The following is a 17,990-nucleotide window of genomic DNA, read 5'->3' as shown; positions in this document are numbered from 1 at the left end:
GTGCTGCTTGCTGTGGGCCTGTAGCTCTGGCTTAGGCCATGAACACCACACCAAGGTCTGTGGCTCTGGCTGAGGCAATCTACAACACAACAGGGCCTGTGCTTCCGGATGTGGACCTGTGCAACCAGCTTAGGACACCTACACCACACCAAGGACTGTGGCTCTGTCTGAGGCCGTCTACACCACACCAGGACCTGTGCTACTGGCTGAGGCCATGGACACCTCTTCAGGGCCTGTGGCTTTGTCTGAGGCCATGGACACCTCTTCAGGGCCTGTGGCTTTGTCTGAGGCCATGTACACCACACCAGGGCCTGTGGCTCTGGATGAGTTCGTCTACAACACACCAAGGACTGTGCTGCTGGATGAGGCAATGTTCATCACACCAGGGCCTGTGCGGCTGGCTGAGGCTATGGACACCACACCAGGGCCTGTGGTGCTGGCCGAGGCCAACTACACCAAACAAGGGCCTGTGGCTCTGTCTGAGGCCATCTACACCACACCAGGGCCAGTGCTTCTGGCTGAGGCCATGGACACCACACCAGGGCCTGTGCTGCTGGCTGAGGCCATGGACACCACACCAGGACCTGTGCTGCTGGCTGAGGCCAACTACACCCCACCAGGGCATGTGGCTCTGTCTGAGGCCATCTACACCACACCAGGGCCAGTGCTTCTGGCTGAGGCCATGGACACCACAACAGGGCCTGTGCTGTTGGCTGAGGCTATGGACACCACACCAGTGCCTGTGGCTCTGGCTGAGGCCATGTACACCACCCCCGGGCCTTTGATGCTGGCTGAGGCCAACTACACCACACCAGGTCCTGTGGCTCTGGCTGAGGCCATTTACACCACACCAGGGCCTGTGTTGCTGATCAAAGGCTAAAATGAGTCCTTTGGTTAGGGTATTAGGCAAGCATGCAGTTACCATTAACACTGTAGTTAAATTGGAGGCTTGTGTTCGTAACTGCGAGTATTGGCCACCTCACTACTTGATACCATAAATTGACGCTTTGTGCTGACGCCAGCAGCTTACGGCCATACCGCCTTGCCAAAGCCTGATCTCGTCTGATCTCGGAAGCTATGCAAGGTTGGGCTTGGTTAGTACTTGGATGGGAGACTGCCTGGGAATACCAGGTGCTGTAAGAATTTGCTTTTCATGTCACTGAGCTGATTTTGATCCAGAGAAGGAGGGTGTTGGTGTCCATTAATGAGGCCACATTAACGACATTCCTTTTGGCTGTTTTCAGCAATGTCTTGTGCTGCCGGGTGAGGCCATCCGCACCACACCGAGGCCTATTCTGCTAACATAGGTCATCTAAATTACACCAGGGCCTGTGGCCTGCGCTGACGCCGTCTACATTACACCAGGGCCTGTGCTTCTGGCTGAGACCATGGACACCACACCAGGACCTGTGCTGCTGGCTGAGGCTTTGGACACCACCCCATGGCCTGTGGCTCTGGCTGAGGCCATTTACACCACACACGGCCTGTGGCTCTGGATGAGGCCGTCTACAACACACCAAGGGCTGTACTACTGGATGAGGCCATGTTTATCACCCCAGGGCCTGTGCTGCTGGCTGAGGCCAACTACACCACACAAGGGCCTTTGTCTCTGGCTGAGATCATCTACACCACACCAGGGCCTGTGCCTCTAGCTGAGGCCATGTACACCACACCAGGGCTTGTGCTGCTGGCTGTGGACATGTGCAGCCAGCTTAGGCCACCTACACCACACCAGGGCTTGTGCTACTGGCTGAGTCCAGGGACACCACACCAAGGCCTGTGCTGCTGGCTGAGGCTAGGGACACCACACCAGTGCCTGTGGCTCTGGCTGAGGCCATTTACACCACCCCCGGGCCTTTGATGCTGGCTGAGGTCATGAACACCACACCAGGTCCTGTGGCTCTGGCTGAGGCCATCTACATCACACCAGGGCCAGTGTTTCTGGCTGAGGCGATGGACACCACACCAGGACCTGTGCTGCTGGCTGAGGCCAACTACACCACAACAGGAGCTGTGCTGCTGGCTGAGCTATGGACACCACACCAGGTCCTGTGCTGCTTGCTGTGGGCCTGTAGCTCTGGCTTAGGCCATGAACACCACACCAAGGTCTGTGGCTCTGGCTGAGGCAATCTACAACACAACAGGGCCTGTGCTTCCGGATGTGGACCTGTGCAGCCAGCTTAGGCCACCTACACCACACCAAGGCCTGTGGCTCTGTCTGAGGCCGTCTACACCACACCAGGACCTGTGCTACTGGCTGAGGCCATGGACACCTCTTCAGGGCCTGTGGCTTTGTCTGAGGCCATGTACACCACACCAGGGCCTGTGGCTCTGGATGAGGTCGTCTACAACACACCAAGGACTGTGCTGCTGGATGAGGCAATGTTCATCACACCAGGGCCTGTGCGGCTGGCTGAGGCTATGGACACCACACCAGGGCCTGTGGTGCTGGCTGAGGCCACCTACACCACACCAGGGCCTGTGGCTCTGGCTGAGGCCGTCTACATCAAACCAGGGCCTGTGCTACTGGCTGAGGCCATGGACACCACACGAAGACCTGTGCTGCTGGCTGAAGCTATGGACACCACACCAGGGCATTTGGCTCTGGCTGAGGCCATGAACACCACACCAGGGCCTGTGGCTCTGTCTGAGGCCAGCTACACCACACCAGGGCCAGTGCTTCTGGCTGAGGCCATGGACACCACACCAGGGCCTGTGCTGCTGGCTGAGGCCATGGACACCACACCAGGACCTGTGCTGCTGGCTGAGGCCAACTACACCCCACCAGGGCATGTGGCTCTGTCTGAGGCCATCTACACCACACCAGGGCCAGTGCTTCTGGCTGAGGCCATGGACACCACAACAGGGCCTGTGCTGTTGGCTGAGGCTATGGACACCACACCAGTGCCTGTGGCTCTGGCTGAGGCCATGTACACCACCCCCGGGCCTTTGATGCTGGCTGAGGCCAACTACACCACACCAGGTCCTGTGGCTCTGGCTGAGGCCATTTACACCACACCAGGGCCTGTGTTGCTGATCAAAGGCTAAAATGAGTCCTTTGGTTAGGGTATTAGGCAAGCATGCAGTTACCATTAACACTGTAGTTAAATTGGAGGCTTGTGTTCGTAACTGCGAGTATTGGCCACCTCACTACTTGATACCATAAATTGACGCTTTGTGCTGACGCCAGCAGCTTACGGCCATACCGCCTTGCCAAAGCCCGATCTCGTCTGATCTCGGAAGCTATGCAAGGTTGGGCTTGGTTAGTACTTGGATGGGAGACTGCCTGGGAATACCAGGTGCTGTAAGCATTTGCTTTTCATGTCACTTAGCTGGTTTTGATCCAGAGAAGGAGGGTGTTGGTGTCAATTAATGAGGCCACATTAACGACATTCCTTTTGGCTGTTTTCAGCAATGTCTTGTGCTGCCGGGTGAGGCCATCCGCACCACACCGAGACCTATTCTGCTAACATAGGTCATCTAAATTACACCAGGGCCTGTGGCCTGCGCTGACGCCGTCTACATTACACCAGGGCCTGTGCTTCTGGCTGAGACCATGGACACCACACCAGGACCTGTGCTGCTGGCTGAGGCTTTGGACACCACCCCAGGGCCTGTGGCTCTGGCTGAGGCCATTTACACCACACAGGGCCTGTGGCTTCTGGCTGTGGACCTGTGCAGCCAGCTTAGGCCACCTACACCACACCAGGGCCTGTGGCTCTGGCAGAAGCCGTCTACATCACACCAGGTCCTGTGCTTCTGGTTGTGGACCTGTGCAGCCAGGTTAGGCCACCTACACCACGCCAGGGCCTGTGCTTCTGGCTGTGGACCTGTGCAGCCAGCTTAGGCCACCTACACCACACCAGGGCCTGTGGCTCTGGCTGAGGCCATCTACATCACACCAGGGCCTGTGCTACTGGCTGAGGCCATGGACACCACACCAAGACCTGTGCTGCTGGCTGAAGCTATGGACACCACACCAGGGCATTTGGCTCTGGCTGAGGCCATGAACACCACACCAGGGCCTGTGGCTCTGGCTGAGGCCAGCTACACCACACCACGGCCAGTGCATCTGGCTGAGGCCATGGACACCACACCAGGGCCTGTGCTGCTGGCTGTGGACCTGTGCAGCCAGCTTAGGCCACCTACACCACACCATGGCCTGTGGCTCTGGCTGAAGCAGTCTACACCACACCAGGACCTGTGCTACTGGCTGAGGCCATGGACACCTCTTCAGGGCCTGTGGCTTTGTCTGAGGCCATGGACACCTCTTCAGGGCCTGTGGCTTTGTCTGAGGCCATGTACACCACACCAGGGCCTGTGGCTCTGGATGAGTTCGTCTACAACACACCAAAGACTGTGCTGCTGGATGAGGCAATGTTCATCACACCAGGGCCTGTGCGGCTGGCTGAGACTATGGACACCACACCAGGGCCTGTGGTGCTGGCCGAGGCCAACTACACCAAACAAGGGCCTGTGGCTCTGTCTGAGGCCATCTACACCACACCAAGGTCTGTGGCTCTGGCTGAGGCAATCTACAACACAACAGGGCCTGTGCTTCCGGATGTGGACCTGTGCAGCCAGCTTAGGCCACCTACACCACACCAAGGCCTGTGGCTCTGTCTGAGGCCGTCTACACCACACCAGGACCTGTGCTACTGGCTGAGGCCATGGACACCTCTTCAGGGCCTGTGGCTTTGTCTGAGGCCATGTACACCACACCAGGGCCTGTGGCTCTGGATGAGGTCGTCTACAACACACCAAGGACTGTGCTGCTGGATGAGGCAATGTTCATCACACCAGGGCCTGTGCGGCTGGCTGAGGCTATGGACACCACACCAGGGCCTGTGGTGCTGGCTGAGGCCAACTACACCAAACAAGGGCCTGTGGCTCTGTCTGAGGCCATCTACACCACACCAGGGCCAGTGCTTCTGGCTGAGGCCATGGACACCACACCAGGGCCTGTGCTGCTGGCTGAGGCCATGTACACCACACCAGGACCTGTGCTGCTGGCTGAGGCCAACTACACCCCACCCGGGCATGTGGCTCTGTCTGAGGCCATCTACACCACACCAGGGCCAGTGCTTCTGGCTGAGGCCATGGACACCACAACAGGGCCTGTGCTGTTGGCTGAGGCTATGGACACCACACCAGTGCCTGTGGCTCTGGCTGAGGCCATGTACACCACCCCCGGGCCTTTGATGCTGGCTGAGGCCAACTACACCACACCAGGTCCTGTGGCTCTGGCTGAGGCCATTTACACCACACCAGGGCCTGTGTTGCTGATCAAAGGCTAAAATGAGTCCTTTGGTTAGGGTATTAGGCAAGCATGCAGTTACCATTAACACTGTAGTTAAATTGGAGGCTTGTGTTCGTAACTGCGAGTATTGGCCACCTCACTACTTGATATCATAAATTGACGCTTTGTGCTTACGCCAGCAGCTTACGGCCATACCGCCTTGCCAAAGCCCGATCTCGTCTGATCTCGGAAGCTATGCAAGGTTGGGCTTGGTTAGTACTTGGATGGGAGACTGCCTGGGAATACCAGGTGCTGTAAGAATTTGCTTTTCATGTCACTGAGCTGGTTTTGATCCAGAGAAGGAGGGTGTTGGTGTCCATTAATGAGGCCACATTAACGACATTCCTTTTGGCTGTTTTCAGCAATGTCTTGTGCTGCCGGGTGAGGCCATCCGCACCACACCGAGGCCTATTCTGCTAACATAGGTCATCTAAATTACACCAGGGCCTGTGGCCTGCGCTGACGCCGTCTACATTACACCAGGGCCTGTGCTTCTGGCTGAGACCATGGACACCACACCAGGACCTGTGCTGCTGGCTGAGGCTTTGGACACCACCCCATGGCCTGTGGCTCTGGCTGAGGCCATTTACACCACACAGGGCCTGTGCTTCTGGCTGTGGACCTGTGCAGCCAGCTTAGGCCACCTTCACCACACCAGGGCCTGTGCTTCTGGCTGTGGACCTGTGCAGCCAGGTTAGGCCACCTACACCACACCAGGGCCTGTGGCTCTGGCTGAAGCCGTCTACATCACACCAGGTCCTGTGCTTCTGGTTGTGGACCTGTGCAGCCAGGTTAGGCCACCTACACCACGCCAGGGCCTGTGCTTCTGGCTGTGGACCTGTGCAGCCAGCTTAGGCCACCTACACCACACCAGGGCCTGTGGCTCTGGCTGAGGCCGTCTACATCACACCAGGGCCTGTGCTACTGGCTGGGGCCATGGACACCACACCAAGACCTGTGCTGCTGGCTGAAGCTATGGACACCACACCAGGGCATTTGGCTCTGGCTGAGGCCATGAACACCACACCAGGGCCTGTGGCTCTGGCTGAGGCCAGCTACACCACACCACGGCCAGTGCATCTGGCTGAGGCCATGGACACCACACCAGGGCCTGTACTGCTGGCTGTGGACCTGTGCAGCCAGCTTAGGCCACCTACACCACACCATGGCCTGTGGCTCTGGCTGAAGCAGTCTACATCACACCAGGGCCTGTGCTACTGGCTGAGGCCATGCACACCACACAGGGCCTGTGGTGCTGACTGAGGCAACCTACACCACAACAGGGCCTGTGGCTCCTGATGAGGCCATCTACAACACACCAAGGGCCTGTGTCTCTGGCTGAGACCATCTACACCACACCAGGGCCTGTGCCTCTAGCTGAGGCCATGTACACCACACCAGGGCCTGTGCTGCTGGCTGTGGACCTGTGCAGCCAGCTTAGGCCACCTACACCACACCAGGGCCTGTGCTACTGGCTGAGGCCATGGACACCACACCAGGACCTGTGCTGCTGGCTGAGGCTATGGACACCACCCCAGAGCCTTTGGATCTGGCTGAGGCCATGTACACCACACACGGCCTGTGGCTCTGGATGAGGCCGTCTACAACACACCAAGGGCTGTACTACTGGATGAGGCCATGTTTATCACCCCAGGGCCTGTGCTGCTGGCTGAGGCCAACTACACCACACAAGGGCCTGTGTCTCTGGCTGAGATCATCTACACCACACCAGGGCCTGTGCCTCTAGCTGAGGCCATGTACACCACACCAGGGCTTGTGCTGCTGGCTGTGGACCTGTGCAGCCAGCTTAGGCCACCTACACCACACCAGGGCCTGTGCTACTGGCTGAGGCCATTGACACCACACCAAGGCCTGTGCTGCTGGCTGAGGCTATGGACACCACACCAGTGCCTGTGGCTCTGGCTGAGGCCATGTACACCACCCCCGGGCCTTTGATGCTGGCTGAGGTCATGAACACCACACCAGGTCCTGTGGCTCTGGCTGAGGCCATCTACATCACACCAGGGCCAGTGTTTCTGGCTGAGGCGATGGACACCACACCAGGACCTGTGCTGCTGGCTGAGGCCAACTACACCACAACAGGAGCTGTGCTGCTGGCTGAGGTATGGACACCACACCAGGGCCTGTGCTGCTTGCTGTGGGCCTGTAGCTCTGGCTTAGGCCATGAACACCACACCAAGGTCTGTGGCTCTGGCTGAGGCAATCTACAACACAACAGGGCCTGTGCTTCCGGATGTGGACCTGTGCAACCAGCTTAGGACACCTACACCACACCAAGGACTGTGGCTCTGTCTGAGGCCGTCTACACCACACCAGGACCTGTGCTACTGGCTGAGGCCATGGACACCTCTTCAGGGCCTGTGGCTTTGTCTGAGGCCATGGACACCTCTTCAGGGCCTGTGGCTTTGTCTGAGGCCATGTACACCACACCAGGGCCTGTGGCTCTGGATGAGTTCGTCTACAACACACCAAGGACTGTGCTGCTGGATGAGGCAATGTTCATCACACCAGGGCCTGTGCGGCTGGCTGAGGCTATGGACACCACACCAGGGCCTGTGGTGCTGGCCGAGGCCAACTACACCAAACAAGGGCCTGTGGCTCTGTCTGAGGCCATCTACACCACACCAGGGCCAGTGCTTCTGGCTGAGGCCATGGACACCACACCAGGGCCTGTGCTGCTGGCTGAGGCCATGGACACCACACCAGGACCTGTGCTGCTGGCTGAGGCCAACTACACCCCACCAGGGCATGTGGCTCTGTCTGAGGCCATCTACACCACACCAGGGCCAGTGCTTCTGGCTGAGGCCATGGACACCACAACAGGGCCTGTGCTGTTGGCTGAGGCTATGGACACCACACCAGTGCCTGTGGCTCTGGCTGAGGCCATGTACACCACCCCCGGGCCTTTGATGCTGGCTGAGGCCAACTACACCACACCAGGTCCTGTGGCTCTGGCTGAGGCCATTTACACCACACCAGGGCCTGTGTTGCTGATCAAAGGCTAAAATGAGTCCTTTGGTTAGGGTATTAGGCAAGCATGCAGTTACCATTAACACTGTAGTTAAATTGGAGGCTTGTGTTCGTAACTGCGAGTATTGGCCACCTCACTACTTGATACCATAAATTGACGCTTTGTGCTGACGCCAGCAGCTTACGGCCATACCGCCTTGCTAAAGCCTGATCTCGTCTGATCTCGGAAGCTATGCAAGGTTGGGCTTGGTTAGTACTTGGATGGGAGACTGCCTGGGAATACCAGGTGCTGTAAGAATTTGCTTTTCATGTCACTGAGCTGATTTTGATCCAGAGAAGGAGGGTGTTGGTGTCCATTAATGAGGCCACATTAACGACATTCCTTTTGGCTGTTTTCAGCAATGTCTTGTGCTGCCGGGTGAGGCCATCCGCACCACACCGAGGCCTATTCTGCTAACATAGGTCATCTAAATTACACCAGGGCCTGTGGCCTGCGCTGACGCCGTCTACATTACACCAGGGCCTGTGCTTCTGGCTGAGACCATGGACACCACACCAGGACCTGTGCTGCTGGCTGAGGCTTTGGACACCACCCCAGGGCCTGTGGCTCTGGCTGAGGCCATTTACACCACACAGGGCCTGTGCTTCTGGCTGTGGACCTGTGCAGCCAGCTTAGGCCACCTTCACCACACCAGGGCCTGTGCTTCTGGCTGTGGACCTCTGCAGCCAGGTTAGGCCACCTACACCACACCAGGGCCTGTAGCTCTGGCTGAAGCCGTCTACATCACACCAGGTCCTGTGCTTCTGGTTGTGGACCTGTGCAGCCAGCTTAGGCCACCTACACCACGCCAGGGCCTGTGCTTCTGGCTGTGGACCTGTGCAGCCAGCTTAGGCCACCTACACCACACCAGGGCCTGTGGCTCTGGCTGAGGCCGTCTACATCACACCAGGGCCTGTGCTACTGGCTGAGGCCATGGACACCACACCAAGACCTGTGCTGCTGGCTGAAGCTATGGACACCACACCAGGGCATTTGGCTCTGGCTGAGGCCATGAACACCACACCAGGGCCTGTGGCTCTGGCTGAGGCCAGCTACACCACACCACGGCCAGTGCATCTGGCTGAGGCTATGGACACCACACCAGGGCCTGTAGTGCTGGCTGTGGACCTGTGCAGCCAGCTTAGGCCACCTACACCACACCATGGCCTGTGGCTCTGGCTGAAGCAGTCTACATCACACCAGGGCCTGTGCTACTGGCTGAGACCATGCACACCACAAAGGGCCTGTGGTGCTGACTGAGGCAACCTACACCACAACAGGGCCTGTGGCTCCTGATGAGGCCATCTACAACACACCAAGGGCCTGTGTCTCTGGCTGAGACCATCTACACCACACCAGGGCCTGTGCCTCTAGCTGAGGCCATGTACACCACACCAGGGCCTGTGCTGCTGGCTGTGGACCTGTGCAGCCAGCTTAGGCCACCTACACCACACCAGGGCCTGTGCTACTGGCTGAGGCCATGGACACCACACCAGGACCTGTGCTGCTGGCTGAGGCTATGGACACCACCCCAGAGCCTTTGGATCTGGCTGAGGCCATGTACACCACACACGGCCTGTGGCTCTGGATGAGGCCGTCTACAACACACCAAGGGCTGTACTACTGGATGAGGCCATGTTTATCACCCCAGGGCCTGTGCTGCTGGCTGAGGCCAACTACACCACACAAGGGCCTGTGTCTCTGGCTGAGATCATCTACACCACACCAGGGCCTGTGCCTCTAGCTGAGGCCATGTACACCACACCAGGGCTTGTGCTGCTGGCTGTGGACCTGTGCGGCCAGCTTAGGCCACCTACACCACACCAGGGCCTGTGCTACTGGCTGAGGCTATGGACACCACACCAGTGCCTGTGGCTCTGGCTGAGGCCATGTACACCACCCTCGGGCCTTTGATGCTGGCTGAGGTCATGAACACCACACCAGGTCCTGTGGCTCTGGCTGAGGCCATCTACATCACACCAGGGCCAGTGTTTCTGGCTGAGGCGATGGACACCACACCAGGACCTGTGCTGCTGGCTGAGGCCAACTACACCACACCAGGAGCTGTGCTGCTGGCTGAGCTATGGACACCACACCAGGGCCTGTGCTGCTTGCTGTGGGCCTGTAGCTCTGGCTTAGGCCATGAACACCACACCAAGGTCTGTGGCTCTGGCTGAGGCAATCTACAACACAACATGGCCAGTGCTTCCGGATGTGGACCTGTGCAGCCAGCTTAGGACACCTACACCACACCAAGGCCTGTGGCTCTGTCTGAGGCCGTCTACACCACACCAGGACCTGTGCTACTGGCTGAGGCCATGGACACCTCTTCAGGGCCTGTGGCTTTGTCTGAGGCCATGGACACCTCTTCAGGGCCTGTGGCTTTGTCTGAGGCCATGTACAGCACACCAGGGCCTGTGGCTCTGGATGAGTTCGTCTACAACACACCAAGGACTGTGCTGCTGGATGAGGCAATGTTCATCACACCAGGGCCTGTGCGGCTGGCTGAGGCTATGGACACCACACCAGGGCCTGTGGTGCTGGCTGAGGCCAACTACACCAAACAAGGGCCTGTGGCTCTGTCTGAGGCCATCTACACCACACCAGGGCCAGTGCTTCTGGCTGAGGCCATGGACACCACACCAGGGCCTGTGCTTCTGGCTGTGGACCTGTGCAGCCAGCTTAGGCCACCTACACCACACCAGGGCCTGTGCTTCTGGCTGTGGACCTGTGCAGCCAGGTTAGGCCACCTACACCACACCAGGGCCTGTGGCTCTGGCTGAAGCCGTCTACATCACACCAGGTCCTGTGCTTCTGGTTGTGGACCTGTGCAGCCAGGTTAGGCCACCTACACCACGCCAGGGCCTGTGCTTCTGGCTGTGGACCTGTGCAGCCAGCTTAGGCCACCTACACCACACCAGGGCCTGTGGCTCTGGCTGAGGCCGTCTACATCACACCAGGGCCTGTGCTACTGGCTGAGGCCATGGACACCACACCAAGACCTGTGCTGCTGGCTGAAGCTATGGACACCACACCAGGGCATTTGGCTCTGGCTGAGGCCATGAACACCACACCAGGGCCTGTGGCTCTGGCTGAGGCCAGCTACACCACACCACGGCCAGTGCATCTGGCTGAGGCCATGGACACCACACCAGGGCCTGTACTGCTGGCTGTGGACCTGTGCAGCCAGCTTAGGCCACCTACACCACACCATGGCCTGTGGCTCTGGCTGAAGCAGTCTACATCACACCAGGGCCTGTGCTACTGGCTGAGGCCATGCACACCACACAGGGCCTGTGCTGCTGACTGAGGCAACCTACACCACAACAGGGCCTGTGGCTCCTGATGAGGCCATCTACAACACACCAAGGGCCTGTGCCTCTAGCTGAGGCCATGTACACCACACCAGGGCCTGTGCTGCTGGCTGTGGACCTGTGCAGCCAGCTTAGGCCACCTACACCACACCAGGGCCTGTGCTACTGGCTGAGGCCATGGACACCACACCAGGACCTGTGCTGCTGGCTGAGGCTATGGACACCACCCCAGAGCCTTTGGATCTGGCTGAGGCCATGTATACCACACACGGCCTGTGGCTCTGGATGAGGCCGTCTACAACACACCAAGGGCTGTACTACTGGATGAGGCCATGTTTATCACCCCAGGGCCTGTGCTGCTGGCTGAGGCCAACTACACCACACAAGGGCCTTTGTCTCTGGCTGAGATCATCTACACCACACCAGGGCCTGTGCCTCTAGCTGAGGCCATGTACACCACACCAGGGCTTGTGCTGCTGGCTGTGGACATGTGCAGCCAGCTTAGGCCACCTACACCACACCAGGGCCTGTGCTACTGGCTGAGGCCAGGGACACCACACCAAGGCCTGTGCTGCTGGCTGAGGCTAGGGACACCACACCAGTGCCTGTGGCTCTGGCTGAGGCCATTTACACCACCCCCGGGCCTTTGATGCTGGCTGAGGTCATGAACACCACACCAGGTCCTGTGGCTCTGGCTGAGGCCATCTACATCACACCAGGGCCAGTGTTTCTGGCTGAGGCGATGGACACCACACCAGGACCTGTGCTGCTGGCTGAGGCCAACTACACCACAACAGGAGCTGTGCTGCTGGCTGAGCTATGGACACCACACCAGGGCCTGTGCTGCTTGCTGTGGGCCTGTAGCTCTGGCTTAGGCCATGAACACCACACCAAGGTCTGTGGCTCTGGCTGAGGCAATCTACAACACAACAGGGCCTGTGCTTCCGGATGTGGACCTGTGCAGCCAGCTTAGGCCACCTACACCACACCAAGGCCTGTGGCTCTGTCTGAGGCCGTCTACACCACACCAGGACCTGTGCTACTGGCTGAGGCCATGGACACCTCTTCAGGGCCTGTGGCTTTGTCTGAGGCCATGTACACCACACCAGGGCCTGTGGCTCTGGATGAGGTCGTCTACAACACACCAAGGACTGTGCTGCTGGATGAGGCAATGTTCATCACACCAGGGCCTGTGCGGCTGGCTGAGGCTATGGACACCACACCAGGGCCTGTGGTGCTGGCTGAGGCCAACTACACCAAACAAGGGCCTGTGGCTCTGTCTGAGGCCATCTACACCACACCAGGGCCAGTGCTTCTGGCTGAGGCCATGGACACCACACCAGGGCCTGTGCTGCTGGCTGAGGCCATGGACACCACACCAGGACCTGTGCTGCTGGCTGAGGCCAACTACACCCCACCAGGGCATGTGGCTCTGTCTGAGGCCATCTACACCACACCAGGGCCAGTGCTTCTGGCTGAGGCCATGGACACCACAACAGGGCCTGTGCTGTTGGCTGAGGCTATGGACACCACACCAGTGCCTGTGGCTCTGGCTGAGGCCATGTACACCACCCCCGGGCCTTTGATGCTGGCTGAGGCCAACTACACCACACCAGGTCCTGTGGCTCTGGCTGAGGCCATTTACACCACACCAGGGCCTGTGTTGCTGATCAAAGGCTAAAATGAGTCCTTTGGTTAGGGTATTAGGCAAGCATGCAGTTACCATTAACACTGTAGTTAAATTGGAGGCTTGTGTTCGTAACTGCGAGTATTGGCCACCTCACTACTTGATACCATAAATTGACGCTTTGTGCTGACGCCAGCAGCTTACGGCCATACCGCCTTGCTAAAGCCTGATCTCGTCTGATCTCGGAAGCTATGCAAGGTTGGGCTTGGTTAGTACTTGGATGGGAGACTGCCTGGGAATACCAGGTGCTGTAAGAATTTGCTTTTCATGTCACTGAGCTGATTTTGATCCAGAGAAGGAGGGTGTTGGTGTCCATTAATGAGGCCACATTAACGACATTCCTTTTGGCTGTTTTCAGCAATGTCTTGTGCTGCCGGGTGAGGCCATCCGCACCACACCGAGGCCTATTCTGCTAACATAGGTCATCTAAATTACACCAGGGCCTGTGGCCTGCGCTGACGCCGTCTACATTACACCAGGGCCTGTGCTTCTGGCTGAGACCATGGACACCACACCAGGACCTGTGCTGCTGGCTGAGGCTTTGGACACCACCCCAGGGCCTGTGGCTCTGGCTGAGGCCATTTACACCACACAGGGCCTGTGCTTCTGGCTGTGGACCTGTGCAGCCAGCTTAGGCCACCTTCACCACACCAGGGCCTGTGCTTCTGGCTGTGGACCTCTGCAGCCAGGTTAGGCCACCTACACCACACCAGGGCCTGTAGCTCTGGCTGAAGCCGTCTACATCACACCAGGTCCTGTGCTTCTGGTTGTGGACCTGTGCAGCCAGCTTAGGCCACCTACACCACGCCAGGGCCTGTGCTTCTGGCTGTGGACCTGTGCAGCCAGCTTAGGCCACCTACACCACACCAGGGCCTGTGGCTCTGGCTGAGGCCGTCTACATCACACCAGGGCCTGTGCTACTGGCTGAGGCCATGGACACCACACCAAGACCTGTGCTGCTGGCTGAAGCTATGGACACCACACCAGGGCATTTGGCTCTGGCTGAGGCCATGAACACCACACCAGGGCCTGTGGCTCTGGCTGAGGCCAGCTACACCACACCACGGCCAGTGCATCTGGCTGAGGCTATGGACACCACACCAGGGCCTGTAGTGCTGGCTGTGGACCTGTGCAGCCAGCTTAGGCCACCTACACCACACCATGGCCTGTGGCTCTGGCTGAAGCAGTCTACATCACACCAGGGCCTGTGCTACTGGCTGAGACCATGCACACCACAAAGGGCCTGTGGTGCTGACTGAGGCAACCTACACCACAACAGGGCCTGTGGCTCCTGATGAGGCCATCTACAACACACCAAGGGCCTGTGTCTCTGGCTGAGACCATCTACACCACACCAGGGCCTGTGCCTCTAGCTGAGGCCATGTACACCACACCAGGGCCTGTGCTGCTGGCTGTGGACCTGTGCAGCCAGCTTAGGCCACCTACACCACACCAGGGCCTGTGCTACTGGCTGAGGCCATGGACACCACACCAGGACCTGTGCTGCTGGCTGAGGCTATGGACACCACCCCAGAGCCTTTGGATCTGGCTGAGGCCATGTACACCACACACGGCCTGTGGCTCTGGATGAGGCCGTCTACAACACACCAAGGGCTGTACTACTGGATGAGGCCATGTTTATCACCCCAGGGCCTGTGCTGCTGGCTGAGGCCAACTACACCACACAAGGGCCTGTGTCTCTGGCTGAGATCATCTACACCACACCAGGGCCTGTGCCTCTAGCTGAGGCCATGTACACCACACCAGGGCTTGTGCTGCTGGCTGTGGACCTGTGCGGCCAGCTTAGGCCACCTACACCACACCAGGGCCTGTGCTACTGGCTGAGGCTATGGACACCACACCAGTGCCTGTGGCTCTGGCTGAGGCCATGTACACCACCCCCGGGCCTTTGATGCTGGCTGAGGTCATGAACACCACACCAGGTCCTGTGGCTCTGGCTGAGGCCATCTACATCACACCAGGGCCAGTGTTTCTGGCTGAGGCGATGGACACCACACCAGGACCTGTGCTGCTGGCTGAGGCCAACTACACCACACCAGGAGCTGTGCTGCTGGCTGAGCTATGGACACCACACCAGGGCCTGTGCTGCTTGCTGTGGGCCTGTAGCTCTGGCTTAGGCCATGAACACCACACCAAGGTCTGTGGCTCTGGCTGAGGCAATCTACAACACAACATGGCCAGTGCTTCCGGATGTGGACCTGTGCAGCCAGCTTAGGACACCTACACCACACCAAGGCCTGTGGCTCTGTCTGAGGCCGTCTACACCACACCAGGACCTGTGCTACTGGCTGAGGCCATGGACACCTCTTCAGGGCCTGTGGCTTTGTCTGAGGCCATGGACACCTCTTCAGGGCCTGTGGCTTTGTCTGAGGCCATGTACAGCACACCAGGGCCTGTGGCTCTGGATGAGTTCGTCTACAACACACCAAGGACTGTGCTGCTGGATGAGGCAATGTTCATCACACCAGGGCCTGTGCGGCTGGCTGAGGCTATGGACACCACACCAGGGCCTGTGGTGCTGGCTGAGGCCAACTACACCAAACAAGGGCCTGTGGCTCTGTCTGAGGCCATCTACACCACACCAGGGCCAGTGCTTCTGGCTGAGGCCATGGACACCACACCAGGGCCTGTGCTTCTGGCTGTGGACCTGTGCAGCCAGCTTAGGCCACCTACACCACACCAGGGCCTGTGCTTCTGGCTGTGGACCTGTGCAGCCAGGTTAGGCCACCTACACCACACCAGGGCCTGTGGCTCTGGCTGAAGCCGTCTACATCACACCAGGTCCTGTGCTTCTGGTTGTGGACCTGTGCAGCCAGGTTAGGCCACCTACACCACGCCAGGGCCTGTGCTTCTGGCTGTGGACCTGTGCAGCCAGCTTAGGCCACCTACACCACACCAGGGCCTGTGGCTCTGGCTGAGGCCGTCTACATCACACCAGGGCCTGTGCTACTGGCTGAGGCCATGGACACCACACCAAGACCTGTGCTGCTGGCTGAAGCTATGGACACCACACCAGGGCATTTGGCTCTGGCTGAGGCCATGAACACCACACCAGGGCCTGTGGCTCTGGCTGAGGCCAGCTACACCACACCACGGCCAGTGCATCTGGCTGAGGCCATGGACACCACACCAGGGCCTGTACTGCTGGCTGTGGACCTGTGCAGCCAGCTTAGGCCACCTACACCACACCATGGCCTGTGGCTCTGGCTGAAGCAGTCTACATCACACCAGGGCCTGTGCTACTGGCTGAGGCCATGCACACCACACAGGGCCTGTGCTGCTGACTGAGGCAACCTACACCACAACAGGGCCTGTGGCTCCTGATGAGGCCATCTACAACACACCAAGGGCCTGTGCCTCTAGCTGAGGCCATGTACACCACACCAGGGCCTGTGCTGCTGGCTGTGGACCTGTGCAGCCAGCTTAGGCCACCTACACCACACCAGGGCCTGTGCTACTGGCTGAGGCCATGGACACCACACCAGGACCTGTGCTGCTGGCTGAGGCTATGGACACCACCCCAGAGCCTTTGGATCTGGCTGAGGCCATGTATACCACACACGGCCTGTGGCTCTGGATGAGGCCGTCTACAACACACCAAGTGCTGTACTACTGGATGAGGCCATGTTTATCACCCCAGGGCCTGTGCTGCTGGCTGAGGCCAACTACACCAAACAAGGGCCTGTGGCTCTGTCTGAGGCCATCTACACCACACCAGGGCCAGTGCTTCTGGCTGAGGCCATGGACACCACACCAGGGCCTGTGCTTCTGGCTGTGGACCTGTGCAGCCAGCTTAGGCCACCTACACCACACCAGGGCCTGTGCTTCTGGCTGTGGACCTGTGCAGCCAGGTTAGGCCACCTACACCACACCAGGGCCTGTGGCTCTGGCTGAAGCCGTCTACATCACACCAGGTCCTGTGCTTCTGGTTGTGGACCTGTGCAGCCAGGTTAGGCCACCTACACCACGCCAGGGCCTGTGCTTCTGGCTGTGGACCTGTGCAGCCAGCTTAGGCCACCTACACCACACCAGGGCCTGTGGCTCTGGCTGAGGCCGTCTACATCACACCAGGGCCTGTGCTACTGGCTGAGGCCATGGACACCACACCAAGACCTGTGCTGCTGGCTGAAGCTATGGACACCACACCAGGGCATTTGGCTCTGGCTGAGGCCATGAACACCACACCAGGGCCTGTGGCTCTGGCTGAGGCCAGCTACACCACACCACGGCCAGTGCATCTGGCTGAGGCCATGGACACCACACCAGGGCCTGTACTGCTGGCTGTGGACCTGTGCAGCCAGCTTAGGCCACCTACACCACACCATGGCCTGTGGCTCTGGCTGAAGCAGTCTACATCACACCAGGGCCTGTGCTACTGGCTGAGGCCATGCACACCACACAGGGCCTGTGCTGCTGACTGAGGCAACCTACACCACAACAGGGCCTGTGGCTCCTGATGAGGCCATCTACAACACACCAAGGGCCTGTGCCTCTAGCTGAGGCCATGTACACCACACCAGGGCCTGTGCTGCTGGCTGTGGACCTGTGCAGCCAGCTTAGGCCACCTACACCACACCAGGGCCTGTGCTACTGGCTGAGGCCATGGACACCACACCAGGACCTGTGCTGCTGGCTGAG

The 17,990-nt window shown here is 59.1% G+C and overlaps 1 non-coding gene and 4 pseudogenes across 1 annotated transcript; all 5 read left to right on the top strand.

Annotated features, from left to right (window-relative positions):
* The first annotated feature begins 1,024 nt into the window (after positions 1-1,024).
* On the top strand, positions 1,025-1,143 carry LOC134630012 (5S ribosomal RNA; annotated as a pseudogene).
* A 2,049-nt stretch (positions 1,144-3,192) lies between these two features.
* Positions 3,193-3,311, top strand: LOC134630179 (5S ribosomal RNA). Its single transcript, XR_010094241.1, has one exon. It is a non-coding gene; the product is annotated as a 5S ribosomal RNA (ribosomal RNA).
* Positions 3,312-5,441: 2,130 nt separating this feature from the next.
* LOC134629896 (5S ribosomal RNA) lies at positions 5,442-5,560 on the top strand (annotated as a pseudogene).
* Positions 5,561-8,469: 2,909 nt separating this feature from the next.
* Positions 8,470-8,588, top strand: LOC134629942 (5S ribosomal RNA; annotated as a pseudogene).
* Positions 8,589-13,469: 4,881 nt separating this feature from the next.
* On the top strand, positions 13,470-13,588 carry LOC134629940 (5S ribosomal RNA; annotated as a pseudogene).
* The last annotated feature ends 4,402 nt before the right edge of the window (positions 13,589-17,990 follow it).

This window comes from Pelmatolapia mariae, linkage group LG6, assembly GCF_036321145.2.
Source record: "Pelmatolapia mariae isolate MD_Pm_ZW linkage group LG6, Pm_UMD_F_2, whole genome shotgun sequence".
In the NCBI taxonomy this organism is placed as follows: domain Eukaryota; kingdom Metazoa; phylum Chordata; class Actinopteri; order Cichliformes; family Cichlidae; genus Pelmatolapia; species Pelmatolapia mariae.
The sequence above is the reverse complement of the archived record's forward strand: the minus strand, read 5'-3'. Positions and strand labels throughout refer to the sequence as shown.